The sequence below is a fragment of the Rhipicephalus microplus genome, chromosome 6 (assembly GCF_043290135.1).
Source record: "Rhipicephalus microplus isolate Deutch F79 chromosome 6, USDA_Rmic, whole genome shotgun sequence".
Taxonomy (NCBI): domain Eukaryota; kingdom Metazoa; phylum Arthropoda; class Arachnida; order Ixodida; family Ixodidae; genus Rhipicephalus; species Rhipicephalus microplus.
This window is the reverse complement of record NC_134705.1, coordinates 15,332,591-15,347,854: the sequence shown is the minus strand read 5'-3', so window position 1 is coordinate 15,347,854 and position 15,264 is coordinate 15,332,591.

The window sequence follows — 15,264 nt, the reverse complement described above, 5'->3', positions numbered from 1 at the left end:
GCATAAAGAAACGACTTCTAGATATTTCATTTGCGAAGCTAGGTTTAAGTTTAACCACAAAAAATGTTCTAAATTTTGTTGCCTCTGTTTTGGGAAATCGCCACAGAGATGCATTCAATGCGGTGTGTAATTTTATTCAAGACTCTAAACGTTTTTCAACATAAAATCCACGTTAACACGTACGCAAAAAATGGGTCGAAAATAATTTTCAAATCTGAATAAATCCGTGACATACCAAATTATTCGGGTTTGGCAAAACCAGCTGTATGGTCGGCTCCCAAAATCAAGGTATAGCTATTAGTGTCTATCTTGTTGATTTTTTTTCTTTCTACTGAATCTTTGGGTTCTTTCTTTTTTTAATATAATGTCTTTACTCTACACTCCCCCCCCCCCTTTTTTTGTTGTTGTAAGCAATAGTGCAATTATGTGTCCATATGAGACTATATTTTCTCTTGGCCAATCCCTAAGAGTGGGTATGAGCCATGAATTCTAGGCTACAAACAAACAAACAAACTGATCTTCTTTTATTTGGAGCCTCTACACTGGGTTTCAGCCACAGGGATGTCTTATTCGCCGTTCAAGAATACATCACTGTGACTAAACGATTTTCTTGCTAAATTGCTGTCTCACTATTTTTCTTCTTTTTTTTCTGCAAACTTGATATCGGTATTTCAAATCAAAATTAAGTTACAAAAAAAAATTGTAGGAATGGCGCAATGCTGAAAGTTTAGGGCAAATTCGCCTTATAATCGGCCAATCCCCTTTTTTGGGAACGAGCCATTTGCACAGGGAAACAACAACAACACCAACAAACTGGTCCCAGCCCACCAGTGTGTCAGTCATTGCCATCGCAAGTAAACATCGTAACTATCCGCAATTATACGTTTCCTTGTGAGAATATTGGTGGAGGTGCGGGGTAGGTGTGGCATGGGCATCCCCTGACGTGCTTGTCAAGAAAAAGGACAACACATTGAGGTTTTGCGTCGATTATAGACATCTCAACGAAGTCACTAAATAGGACGTTTACCTCTTACTAAGAATAGATGACGACCTTGACTGCCTTCATGGCTCAAAGTTTTTCTCGTCCATTGACCTTTGATCTGGTTATTGGCAGATCACTGTTGACCCACGAGACTGAGAAAAAAACAGCATTTGTAACCACCGATGGGTTCTATAAATTTGAAGTAATGACGTTTGGGCTTTTCAATGTGCCGGCCACTTTTGAGCGCATGATGAATTGCCTTCTGCACGGTTCAAATGGTCTACTTGCTTTTGCTACTTGGATGATATAATTGTTTTTTCATCGACGTTCGCGAGCCATCTTGAGCGCCTGTGCAGTATTCTCGAAGTATTCCGCAACGCTGGTCTCCAGCTGCACTCCTCCGATTGCCGTTTCAGCCATCGCGAAATAACTGTACTTGGTCACCTCGTTATTGCATTTAGGATACAGCCTGACCCAGACAAAATTCGCGCAGTGACTCAATTTCCCGTACCTTCTTCTGCTAAGGATGTGCGGAGCTTCCTTGGTTTGTGCTCATATTTCCGCTGCTTCATCCGGAATTTCGCCGATATTGCGTGGCCTCTCACCGAGCTTCATAAAAAAGACGTCCCATTTACTTGGAATTCGCCTCAACGTGCTGCATATTCAGCGCTCATTGCAGCCCTCATGACTACGCCAATATTCGCCCACTTCGATCAGACCACTCCGACAGAAGTTCGTACTGACGCGAGTGGCCACGGAATTAGTGCTGTTTTAGCTGAGCGTCAGCGTGGATGTGACTGTGTCATCGCCTACGCCAGCCGCCTTTTTTCCCCTGCCGAGAAGAACTATTCCATAACAGAAAGAGAGTGCCTTGCTTTTGTTTGGGCTGTCACTAAAATTCGCCCGTACCTGTTCGGTCGCAGTTTTACTGTTGTAAACGATCATCATGCGCTCGCTGGCTTGCGTCGCTCAAGCATCCCACGGGACATCTCGGTGGTTGGTCTTTCCGCCTTCAAGAATACACGTTTAGGTCGTGTCAAAATCTGTTCAACTCCATCAGGATCCCGACTGTCTGTCACGGTATCAAGTGGATCCGCCATACGCCACTGAGAGAGCTACTGAGGCTTGCGTCTTATCAATATCAGGCTTTCTTGATATCGCTTCTGTGCAAGGGCGCGACCCGGATTTATTTCCCATCATAGAAGGCCTAAGTTCCGCTACTTCACCCACTTCTCTGAACTTGTTTTTCCTTCATGAAGTGGTTCTCTACCGCCACAACTTGCGCCCTAATGGTCCTGATCGCCTTCTCGTCGTGAATTCCCATTTGCGTGTAGATGTTCTCCGACAGCTTCACGATGAACCTGCCGCTGGTCACCTGGGAGTCACCCACATTTATGATCGTGTCCGGCGCCGTTTTTTCTGGTCACGTCTCTGTGCAAAAGTATGTCACCAGCTGCGACCTTTTTCAACGCCGAAAACGACCAACATCGCTTCTAGCTGGCCTCCTTCGCCCTATTGAGATCCCTGCTGAACCGTTCTACCGCGTAGGTCTTGACCTTCTCGGGCCATTTCCCACTTCTGCATTCCGGAATAAATGGGCTGCCGTGGTGACCGACTACGCGACACGTTACGCGATCACCCGCGTTCTCCCAACCAGTTGCGCTACCGATGTCACCGACTTTCTACTACACATCATTTTTCATCGCGGTGCTCCTCGACAGCTTGTTACTGACCAAGGCCGATACTTTTTATCTCGCATTGTCCAGGGTCTTATACGTTCGTGTTCCACGAACCACAAGTTCACAACGGCATACCATCCACAAACTAATGGACTTACAGAGCGCCCGAATCGCACTATCACCGACATGTTGTCGATGTATGTTTCGCCAGGCCACCGCGACTAGGACGCAACGTTACCTTACGTCGCATTTGCTTACAACTTCTCCAATACATGGCACTGCAGGCTATTCTCCGTTCTACCTTCTTTATGGACGTGAACCCTTTCTGCCTCTCGATACACTCCTTCCCGCTCGTTCAAGCTCCCCTGTCACATACGTCCGCGATTTTATAGAACGAGCCGACACAGCACGACAGATTGCCCGAGAACGACTCACGCTTTCTCAAGCTTCTCAGAAAGATTGGTACGATCGTTACCACAATGAAGTTTCGTATGCACCTGGTTTACTAGTACTCTTGTGGACCCCCTGTCGTCACATGGACCTCTCAGCAAAGCTCTTATTTCGCTATGACGGACCATACAATGTGCTACGAAAGGTCACAAACCTCACCTACGAGATACAGCAAGTCGCCGATGAAGCGCACTCAACGCCACCGTCATTTACTGTTGTGCACGTCGTAAAACTGAAGCTTTATATGTCGCCCAACACTACGCTTTCGTGACAAGCACCGGGTCGGTGCTTTAACGCCACGGGGATGCGCCACAAGGCAGTAGTGGAATTGGGGCATAAAGCAGTAGAGGGTCTATGCTTGGAAGAAAAGACTACGAAGTGGATAAAGACTGGTTCCAGCCCGCCAGTGTGCAGTGTGTCAGCCATTGCCAACACAAGTAAACATCGTAAATATCCGCTATTATACGTTTCCTTGTATGTATATATATATATATATATATATATATATATATATATATATATATATATATATATATATATTGTCATGACCAATAAAGGCGTTGACCATTCGGCGCGCGGGTAGCTAGAGGAAGGAAGAAAAGAACGAAGTCTGAACAGAACAGCTTGCCCGACAAACAGGTTTTGTCTTTTTTCTCTTCATTACAATGGCGCTGTCTGACGAGTGAACCGTCTGCAAAAAGCCACCGGTACGTGTCTTCGTGGTTCATCGGCAGCTTGGGCTTCTCCATCAAGGAACGCCTTTCACGCTTCCTTAGCGATGGGGTCCCACCCACCACTTCAGCCCCCTTCAGACCACCTGTGGAAGGCGTCCAGGCCTCCCCTGTGGTTCTATGGCATGACCTGATGGACACCCTGCCACCGTTTCACGGCAGAGATACCGGCTTCTGTCCTTTGAGAATGCCGCTCACGCTTCCCATGGCCTTCATTCCCATTGCAGTATTCTTCCAACATACGAGCCCCCACTGAACGCCGTCTAGGCTTCTCTGCTCGTCAATCTCGCTGGCGTAAGTGGTGCAACCGCTACTTACCTGAAGACTGCGATCACTGACTCTTCGGGCTTCACACCCGACAGCGCCGCGGACCTGTTGCGTACAATCGCGTTACTCTTCGTCGAGACTAATGAACTCACAGCATCCATCTGCGAGCGAGCTCCAACAATGTTGCCAGCATTGTGTGACATCAACGCAGTGTTGGATGTAGCTGCTTCACACGACCTTGAGGCAAACACACCGGAGCAACGCAGGGAGCTTCAGTCTTCTCTCATCGAGCACTCACACCGGCTCGACTGCTTCGCGTCGTTGATCTCTGTGTTGCCACCTGCCACCCCACAATCCCGAGCACTCTGCGAACTACCGGAATTACATTAGGTCCGGAACGACGCCGACAGCTGGGTGGCAATTGTAAAAGCGCTAGCAATGCACGCGGCCTGGACAGAGAATCAGAAATATCATGTGACCATAGACCGTCTTCAGGAAGGTGCAGCAGTGTGGCACCGGTATGAAGGCTGGAAGCAGCAGTCATGGTCGGAGTGGAGCTGCAAGCTCATAGCTGCTTTTGGTCGTAATCCTTACCACCTCTCCACCACCACCTCGTCCAACCTGGCCGGTATCGAGGAGCAAGCTCTAGGGGCCTTCTATCTCGAGGCTGCAGCTGTGTGCTGCAGCTTACCACACGCAAAGTTAGACACTTTGTCGATACCCGAAGCAAGTTCACTGCGGCCAGAGGCCGCTACCGAAGTTGAACATCTTGAAGGGCGTGGCTCCAACAAAACAGCTGCAGAGAATCATCTAGACTGTGCTGCATTGCCCTTCACCAACGCCCCTCCATTCGCACACCGAGCTGAAGTGGAGCAACACCTCGACGGTCCCTCGGAGCCCTCCGGACACGCAGCACAAAGCTTCTCCGCCTGTCCTATGAATGACGTCAGACGCTGGTTCGGCACGCCACTGCTGCTCTCAGTACCCGCGCCGTTACGCGACGCCGTCATGTCAGTGGAAGAGGCTGATACCACTCCTCATACAGCTCAGTTAGAGAAGCCAGCCCCAATATCACCTTTACTGAGGGAAGTGGAGACACCAGCATTGCCTATGCTTAAACTGCCTATGGTCATGGCGCCGGTAGAGCCCAAAGTAACCACTGCTGGTCTCACTGACCAAGATCATAAGGAGATAGTTGGCGCTTAAGATGCAGACAGGAGCCAATACGATGACAGCTTCACAAAATGTCCTGCCGTAGATGCCAAAACTGGCCGTAAATTATGTTTTCTGCCACACATCTCAGAAGTTGCGTACCCATTCTCGATACAAGCCAAGGTACCCAGAGCGTCTTTTGGGATACTCATTTGGCTACCCTCGTCCGGAGTTCAACGTCCGCCACTGATTTTGCGGCTCGTCCGAAGCGCGCTGTCAGGTGCATGTTTAGCGGCTTCCCACAGAGAGTCTCTGCATGGCCGAGACTGACCACAACGATGCAGCCAGTCTCGACCTCCCGATAGACTTGTGGATGACTCTGGCACCCAGTTTCAGCGTGGCCGAGGCCGACCTCCGAAATGCGGCCAGTATATCGACCACCAGATCACCTTTGGCAGATACCGCGACCAAATCGCGGCACGGCCAAGAGCGTCGGCCGCAACGGGGCAGCCAGTGCCCGTTGCCTGAGTCCACAGCACTTATTCAAGAGACATAGTGGCGTGCAAAAAAAAGCGGCCAGCTCGAGGCAGCGAGTGCCGTCCACCAGAGACGCTTCCCCCATACCATCGTTCTGTTGCATTGTGGTCCGGGCTGACCACCACGATGCAGCCAAGCCCGCCCACCAGAAACTTTGCCGCCGGCTCCGCGTGCGTGCAGTCATGGCCGAGTGTCAAGACCAAGAGAGACGCTGGCGCTTCGGCGCGCGGGTAACTAGAGCAAAGAAAAGAAGAATGAAGTCAGAACAGAACAGCTTGCCTGACGAACAGGTGTTGTCTCTTTTCATTTTGTTACAATATATATATATATATATATATATATATATACAATAAACAATTCAACAATGATTCAGCATGATGAACACGTGAAACATTAGTTAAGTTTGAGTAACAAAGCTATTCATCAAGTAATTGCTTACATCCGATTTGAACAAAGCGAATAAGGCACTGAAGTCAATTAGGGTTTTTAAACAATTATAAAGCGCTAATATGAAATATTCTAGTCAAGCTATACAGTGATGTGTCATGTATGTGGTACTTGTGTTTACCTGTTATGTATGCGGTAGTTATAAGTATATTTTTTCTCTTCATACCTAAATCTCAGTATGTTGCAGTCTAGCTGTTGTTCGCGTTCAAATTAATATTACTTTACATTAGCATCTGAGTCAGAAAATTTATGCTAAAAATTTTGTAGATCCCACATACTTTGGGAATCAGTGTTTTGCAAAGCACGCGCATGCAAGGTGACAGTATTTCGATTTTTTATTGAGTAATCTTATGAAGTAGAGCTCAATATATGTACAAATCTTCGAACACACATAATTAAACAGCCGCATATGTTTTATTTGTTATGAGGAGATGTTACACCCGTGACAACATTAGCCGTTATTTGCAGTTTCGTAACGACGCCAACAGAAACATGGATATTAGCCACACTAGAAGTGGTAGGCTGGTATGAAGCGCAGGCATTTTTTCTTGGACTTTCGCGGACAGTAGCCCCCAACTCTGCTACACAAATACCTCACAGGATGGTGCCTAACTGCAACTGACGTTGATTTGGCATGACGGCTGCATCATTAGAGGGCATATGTAACAGTTATAAAAGTTGACAACCAGCACTGCAACTACAGTTGATGTTACATGAACATTAAGGTCTATTTGAAAAGTATATCCAAGGCCGGGCATGGCTTTGTGGTAGAATACTTGATTGTCAAGCAGAATACACGGGTTCATTTCCTGCTCGTACAAATTTGATCTTTGCATTCGTCCGGTCAATGCTGCCTATGTTAGCTTTTTTTCACCATTTCTAGTAAATATAAAACGTATGGGCAGATATAAACCATATATCACCTGTGGCACATACCCGTGTACTAGTGGCATATACCTGCTTCCGGGTATGTGGCACTGTGTTTTGGCAAGTGTTTGACGAGGTATGGGACGAGACTGTGAAATTATTCATGTCATGACCAGCGCGTCGTGTTTGACAACCCCTCTTACCCTGCTGTACAAATTCTCATATACCCAAAGTTAAGGGGCTGATGATGAAAGCCCCCAGACTTGTGCGGTTAGATAGATATTTATGCAGATAGAAGCCAGAAGTGCTTGCAGTACGCAAGGAAATTCTCCGTACCTAAAAAGAATTTTATTGTCATCAACACCCATGAGAAGTTTTGGTAAATGGGTGACAACATATCAATAAGAAATATATACTATACACAAGAAAGGCCCCATCATTGACCCCTGGGGCACCCCCATATTTTATAGAGATGCGAAGTCGCTGATAGTTTCACGCTGCTGCATAATGCAAAGCTTTTAATGAGTTCAAAGGCAATCCAATGTGCACCCTAGTCATGCAGTTTGCACAGAGTATTATGATTCAGCCAGTAAAATGCTTGACTTACTTCGATAAATAAGCCAACACTCAAAATTTCGTTTTCTGTGTTGCACGGAATTTCTATTTTCAACTGCAATATTGTCATTTCAGTAGGGTTTTCTTTCGAGAAGCCCTACTACGCAACTCCCTAATCATTTAGTTAAAGGTTAATGAGCCCTTCAGTTATAACAATCTCAAGTACTTTAGACAAGATGGGCAGAACGAATATCAGTCGGTAGTTAGCTGTTTCGGGAACAACTTCACCTTTATACATGGGTTTCCCACATAAAACTTTAAGATGAAGAGTAAATGTGTTGCTTGCATTTGGTTAACTACAAATGGTAGCGAGAGGGTTATGATATGAGTGTTCTTTGGCATATATAGGACCACTTTATGTAAAACCTACCGCCAGTGTAGACAGACGTGCTTTTTTGCTTTAACCAGAACAACATTTCATTTGCGACATCGGGCAAAACACACCACTATTTTTCAAACCAGGCTTCTTTTTTCTTACTCAGCCACAAATGTCAATATTGTCACAAGGTAATGGTTCTTCCATCACCACACAAAAATTTGGGACAGTGTCAAAAGGCAAATCCTCATCTGGGACGCCTTTCATGCCAAGATACTTCGCCATTGAATACAGTTTCAATTGTTTATTTTCATCTGAAGTAGCTCATTTTCCCTGGAATTTTTTTAAACTCTTTCACGGTGCCACAGGCTCTTCAAGCGCAGCCTTTATTTCTAAAGAGAGCGCGGCTTCGTTCCACACTGCTTGAAAGACCAAAGTTCAGCATGAATTTCGCAGTTGAAATTCTGAAGTGCTTTGGGAAGATAATTTCTACTTGCCATTGCAAACAATTCACAGGAAACACTGGTACTCTTGCTTGACGGGAGTGCATGCAGTAATATTTTAACAATTAAAGGATGAAATAAGAGTCCCACCTATGCAAAATTATTTTGGCGAGCACAGTGAAGAAGGCACAGACTACTCCCAAGCTGAGGAAAATATTAAGACCACTTCATATATGTAGGCAGCGCCCAGTAGCTCAGTGAGTCACAGCGCATGAGCAGAGTGAACATGGGTAAACACAGCTGATGCTAGAACAATGGTGCAGAGATTTCTCGTACTTGAGCCTCTTGACCGTGTCAGAAACTTTCTTTGATCAGTCTGACTCACACGAAAGGACAGACCATGCCGAAGAATTTCTGCAGCTCTGCAAAAAGTTATTTTGCTGAGCGTTGTGAAGACTGCTTGCACTGCTTGCCAAACTGCAGTGAAGGGCTAGCAAGACATGGCCAACATATTCAGTGGCATGCAACTTCAAAAAGGGCATGCTGCAAAATGAATTCAACAAAGAAAATACTCTTGCAGCGTTTTTATATGTTTGATGTCATATATCAAAATTTTATTTCACCCTTTTTGCTCACTCATGCACGAATGTGCCCCGTGTGACTCGCTGATTCAATCTGTTGAACAGTGTGCCATTCAGATGTTTTATTGATTGTTATAAGTACTCTTTCTTTCGTGCACAGTTGACACTTAGAATAATCTGAACCCTACTTTGAAGCGACTATCACATGCGCTATTTGTTAAACGAGTGTCCAGTTATGTAATTTGATAATAATAATTTTGCTGTTGTTTCTTTTGTTTCATTTCATTGCTTGTTAAACAAATGTATATTTACGTAATTTTACGTTTTTTTTAATTTCTGCTGCTTTTCTTCGTTTATTGTTACCACTCCTGCAATGTCTCAAACATGAGACAGCAGCATCTGTAACTAAAAAATTGAAAATAATAAAACGCGAAAATTTAAGTCTTAGAAAAAGACAACCGCTGTTACGTTTAAGTGTCGACTATGTGTAATTAGGAGGTGGGCATGTTTGAGTATTGTTGTTAGCTGCAATCAATAAATACCTTATTGCAGCTGGCCAAATGTATGCTTTAGTGCTTCCACAAAGGCACATTTGCATATCAGTACTGACGTAAGATACCCATGTGATGTGTTTCTTAAGGGAATGTCATGCAAGAAGCATCATATCACTTTTATTACATAAAATTGCAATACCTCTGCATATACATGACAGTATCCGCAAAAGCATCTACTGCAGACAAAACATAACATTAAAGGAACATTAAAGGAATACTGACACAAAATTGTTGCACTTTGTGCTTTTTCTTGTTGCAGTGGGTAGCTCAGACCCATTTTGTATGGCTAAAGATCTGGTTTGGAAAGGTGTGTAGTGGTTGTTTAATAAGATATGTCTTTAGAGCACCCAGCTGCTGTTTCGGTTTTGAAAAAGCACTGAGCTGGGCAGGAGCAGTGCCGGTAGCAAGGTAAACGCAACTGACCTTGCGACCACGCAAAACTGTGATGAGGCGAAGAGTGCAAAAGTATGCAGAAGCCGGCACCACACTGACAGCAAACACACGCAAAACCGAAGACAGTGAGGAAGGAATCACAATCAGTTTAAGCACCGCATGTGCCATAAATCAGCGAGCATAAAACCGTGTCATAGGTTCGTTTACACCGCCACCACATTGAGGTCGGTGTGGCAAAAGGCTTCGCGCCTTTATCAGTCACGGGGCATGTACATTAAAATTGATTCTAAATATGTTGTATGCTATATTTCTCCATCATATTTTGTTGATGTTAAGTACGTCTCTAGATAAATCTGTCTCGCTCATTATCTCGCCTTCGTGAGTAGAAGTCAGATCTACTTTAAATTGTGCTTTCTCATCAGTATCGTCATATGTTTGTGTGTATGCGGTGTAGCATGTTATTTTTTTTATTTTCCACTCTTTTCTGTACCTGCTTCAGTTGCCCTGTTTATTAATAAGTAAGGTTTGATGTCCGAAAACCACCATATGATTATGACAGTCACCCTAGTGAAGGGCGCCGAAAATTTCCATCACCTTTGGTTCTTTTACATTTACTCAAATCTAAGCACACAGGCCTACAACGTTTTCGCCTCCATCGAAAATGCAGCCACCACAGCCGGGATTGGATCCCGCAACCTCTGGGTCAACAACTGAGTACCTTAGTGACTAGACCACCGCGATGGAACTTCAATCTCTCTGTTGCCCTCTGTAGGGTAGCAAACCGGTTTTTCTGGTCTCCATAACCTCCCTGCCTTTCTTTTTCTACCATAGCTTCTTATTAGTACAACAAATGCAGCTTCCATCAAGCTGCTACCATTGGGGCGATTGTTTGAAATTGGGTTTACTGAATGAATATTAGGTGCAGCTTCATTGTGATCACTGATCTAAGTTCTTCTAGTTGACTAAAAAGACAATACTTTTCAAGAAAAAGCACATGCTGTCTAACGGTCATAGGGGGAAAAGCTTGAAATGCTTAGACAAAACATCAATCTTGGGCCATCACAATAATGCAGGCAAGCTTCTGCAATTATGTCCAGTAACCATGATTCCAGACACTATTGCTAGCTACATAAAGCAATTGTTCCTCAACATGACGTAATGGCAGCATATGAAAGAATTGAAAAACAGCACGTAACAAAGGGCAGTGACAGAGACGGACGAAGCGCTGAACTTACAACCAAAGTCTTTATTTTATACTGGGGGTATATATAGCACACAAAACTTGAAAAAGAGGGAGAGGACAGGAAGGACGTGGAACTTTTGTTAGGTTTGTACGAGCCTGAAAAACTTGTGATTTAGCTAGCATTCTCTTGACAAATACGCGATTTCCCTCGTAACGAGCATTATTAGAGGTGCACTGACACACATATCTTTCTTGTCGATTCGGACCGTCTCCTAAATCTCTCTTGCTAGTTGATCTCTGTATCGTCGAAATATTGTGCACCTTCGATAACGTTCCTCACCAGAAAATTCGCGTATTTGTCAAGCGAACGATAGCTTAATCAAAGTTTCTTTTCCAGACACATACAAACATAAGAAAACTTCGACGTCACTCTTCTTTCTCTCCTTTTCAAATGTGGTATGCTGTATATACCCCCACTTATGGAATAAAAACCTTGGTTGTAAGATCAGCGCTTCGTCTGTCTCTGTCAGTCCTGTGTTATGTGGTGTTTTTAACTTCGTTCATTATGTAGGAACCGGCACAAATAAGCACTTTAGTAAAGGCAGCATAATGACATTGTGCTTAACCGGCTTCAATAGGATAACGATGAGGCATACACAATATTGTCCTTTGTATGGTAATGACAAATAATGTGACAATAACCTTTATTACGACATCACAAACCTTGCATCCTAGCATGCGGTACAAGTACCAACAAGGTGGTTTCAGTGATGTCGGTGCAAGCCAATACACATTGTAGTGCCATCATCACCATCATCATATTTTCCATCACCGCGCCGCGTCTCTCGCGCAGCTGGCGCGAGCTCGAGCTGCGCGAGAATTAGAACGAGCTGACACGCCTGGCGTGGCGGACGCTGGTAGCCGACGTGGCTCCGCTTCAGGCCTGCAATAAAGTGGCGAGATCGGCACGGCCCCATCGGCCACCTTCGACGTCATCTCACGTCTCTCCTTCTCTCGCCGCTACATTGGTGACCCGGAGAACACGCCCTTCGCCGAGCCGCCCGCAGCCTTACGACGCCCTCTGCACTGCGGTGCTCGCCCGCAGCGGCAACACATACCGTCCGCTTCCGTTTACCCGCACCAGGCAGGTTTCCCCGGCGTCGCAGAGCAAGGTACGAACGCAAGCGCACGCAGAGCAAGCGACGGCACGTGACACCGTGGCCCTCGCCGTTTCCGCGACCACCAGCTCAGACGTCTCGGCCTCCTCGCCGCAGCTGCTGGTCAGCTCCTCGACGGTGCCCCCTGCCGCTCCGCCACCTGCCACTGGTGCCAGCAATGGCCTGCCGGGTGCCTCGCCACATTCCACTCGCACCTCCCCGGCCAGCAGCCGACCACCCTCGGTGTCCCCGCTCCCCGCCCCTGTCCCTGTCTCTGTTTCGTGGTCTATGACGGGCCCCAGCGCCGTGTCTTCGCGGAGCCAGAGCCTGCCCTCATCGTCGGCGTCGACACCGGCAACCACCAAAGCAACTGCCACCGTCGCCCCTCTGCCCGTGGCGCCGCAGCAGGCACCTGCGTCGAGACCCGGCGTCGCACAGGTGGTTTCGGCCAGCTCAGTCCTCGCACCTCTGGTGCCCCCCTGCTCATCCAGCCGAAACAGCCACAGATCCTGCCCAAGCTGTCGAGTGGCAGCGCGAACATGACGACGCCTTCGGCAGCGGCGACCACCCGGTCCCAGTCTCCCCGGTCGGCCCAGCACAAGGCCACACCGCGGCCCGCGCCTTTACCGGCGCCGCAGCCTGCGACCACGGTGCAGCGCGGAGCCGCGATTGGGCTCAACACGGGGAGTCCGCTGCTCATCGGGAACCCCGCGGCAGCGCAGCCGGGCATGTTTCCAGCTGGACCTGCGCACGGCACTTTCCTGCTGAACCAGTACATTCCGGGCCTGGGCCACAGCCCGATTCTGATACAATGCACACTGGGGCAGACCCCGAGCTCTCTGGGACAGATACAGGGAGTACAGCTGGCCCTGCGGCCACCCCATGCCACGGGCCTGACCCTGGGACCTCAGACGGGGCCCAGGCCCCATGGGGAACATCCAGGACCGCCTGGCACCCCGACGCTTGTCATTCCACAGAACCTGGGGCCAAGGCCCAACATATTTCTGGCACTGCCACGCATGATGTCGCCCCCCTCGTTTGCCATAGTCCCGGGACAGCCACTGACGCTGGAACAGCTGCAGGCCATGCTGCCCACGCAGACCATGCTGGCCCAGCCCACACTGGGTGCGTTCCAGACAGACCAGCACCAATCCCTGGTGCAGATACCGACGTTCACCCAGCCGCAGATACTGGCGCATGCCCACCATCACCACCACCACCACCACCATCATGGCGCCCTGCCGGGACCTCTAATCTCTACAGGCGGCAGTATAGTGTCCTCTGCACCCAGCGCCAACATTGTCACCCACCATCCTGTCATGACCTCGCGACACACGGTCCACTCTCGGCCTTTCCGACCAGGTCACCGTGAGACCCGCTTGTCGGCTACCACAGCGACCCGGCACTTCCTCCTGCGTCCTCTGCGCAACTCCCAGAGTCGCCCACCAGAGACACACTGCTTACCGATGGCCTATAAACGTTGACAACCTGGACTTGCCAAATGAACACTTTATGGATTGCCGTTCATGTATATAGCATTTGTCACTCTCTTTCTTTTTCACATGGCGTTCAAATCGCGCAAAGCGCTAGGGGGGGAGCCCTGTAGTGCTATCATCACCATTATCATTTTTTCCATCACCGCGCCGCGTCTCTCGCGCAGCTGGCGCGAGCTCGAGCTGCGCGAGAATTAGAACGAGCTGACACGCCTGGCGTGGCGGACGCTGGTAGCCGACGTGGCTCCGCTTCAGGCCTGTAATAAAGTGGCGAGATCGGCACGGCCCCATCGGCCACCTTCGACGTTATCTCACGTCTCTCCTTCTCTCGCCGCTACAACATCAATCGCTTGGCGAGGATTATTTTTGACTATCTTTTATTGGTACGATGCAGAGAGCCACAAAAAACGCAGTCTAGGTTTTTGTTACATTCTTAGATAAGTAAAGTGTCGAATTTTACATTTCAGAAGCAGCATGTGCAAGACTTAGGCATGCATACCTTGATGTATATGTAAACCTATTGTGTTTTGAGCAACAAATGAGGTATTCATAGCCTGAACATACCACAGGTCTATCGAATATCTTTAGCAAAGGCCTAAAGAATTTACTATATGAGATAAAGCAGCTGTGCCGCAGACCGTCTGCTTGTAATTCGAGAATGTGATAAGAAGTTGTAGTACAAATATGTTTTAGGATGTTTGTAGACGTAACGGTATGCCGTGAAGTTTTAACGCCAAAGCGGAGTGAGGCGCGTGCAATTTTTAAAAACCAGAACAACCTAATGGTAGGTGACATAGAGGGGAAATAATCGGTATCATGGCGATTGCGTTCGAACGGGTGAATCACTGCTAAACCTAGTGCTTGCATATCTTAGGTACGGCTATTCAGCCACTCATAAACGAAATGTATTGATCCAGGTGTATTTGGAGGCTTCGCTAGCCACATATAGAGCACACTGTGTCAAGTTCACGCACACGTAATCGACCTGATTATCATGGTAGTTTAACAATATACTTGCCTGGTGGATGAAAACACAATGTTCACACCAAAAAAACACATCTAGCTTATAATAGTCACACACAATTAATAGTGCTGTAGCTGTTGAAATTAAATTGTGTAATATATAAAACTTCAGATACTTCTTTGACGCACAAAACGAACGATGCCGCGCAAATACCAACGCGTAATTCTTCTTCGTTGTTCTCAATTAAATACGCTAAGGTCTAATTCAACGCGCAGTCCTCGAATGGCGTCCGACAGCATTGCGATAACACAGTCATTCATAGCGTGCAGGGCATCGATCCACTTATGTTTCGGGCAACCACCGAATCGCAGCCGCACAGCGGACATTGTTTTACGGTCACTCCTCTCCCGCCCCCTCCCCACATAAAAAAGCCCTTCCGCGCATGATGGATGG